Genomic DNA, 942 nt, shown 5'->3' on the forward strand with positions numbered 1-942 from the left:
GAATTATTAAAATATGTTGTGAAACATATGATCTGAGAAATGGAGTATGAGTTCTACAACAGAGTGAGGATCACATTTCATTTCATGGAGGAGAAATTCGTTCATGGAATTAAGTGCAAATAAATAGGGAAATATTTTTTATTGGGTGTAGAAGTAGAGAATCTTTAGGGTGATAGACTAAAATCCTCAATTTGGTCTAGTGTTTAAAAACTAAAGCGAGAGTTAGCCTTTAGTTGAAGGGAAGTGGGAGTTCTGGAGTGGGAGTCAGTATCCTCCTAGCCTAGCCACGGATTTAGGGACTAAATCTAAGATTAGGCAATGATTTTCTATGCACTGTATCAGGGTAGATAATTATAATTGCTTCTATTTGGCAGAATACATATTATAAACATTTATCTCATCTCATTTCACCAGAACCTCATTATAGTGGGATTGATACTTTTTCACAAAGAAATCTTCATTACATAAACATAGTTAGTAGACTAGTATTTACATTTTAAACTTTGTATTTTTGTTTTGCTAATAGTTAAATACTTTAGTTTTTATAACATCTCAACATTCAAAATTAGTGATAGTGATTTCATTTGATTATCTGTAAATTTCTTAGTAAAACTTATAATTGTCAATTTACACCTTCCCTGCCGGATCAATATTTGGGGCTTAAATAGAAAGTCTTTTATTACATGATAACGATATGTTTACTTGCGTAGAATCTAATTATTAATTACTTATATTTATATATATTTTACACAACTTACTTTTCATATAAGGATCAAGTTTTTGGCCCTGTAGTGGTGTCAACTTCATAAATCCTTACATATAAAAAATTGGGATCAAGTTTTTGGCGACGTTGCGTGGGGAAGGTAACAATTAAATTTAGGTAAATTAAATAGTTTTGATAAATTAGGAAAGTTAGAGATAATATATATACTATAAAAATAT

Source organism: Phalaenopsis equestris, unplaced genomic scaffold (assembly GCF_001263595.1).
Source record: "Phalaenopsis equestris unplaced genomic scaffold, ASM126359v1 Scaffold235085, whole genome shotgun sequence".
Classification (NCBI taxonomy): domain Eukaryota; kingdom Viridiplantae; phylum Streptophyta; class Magnoliopsida; order Asparagales; family Orchidaceae; genus Phalaenopsis; species Phalaenopsis equestris.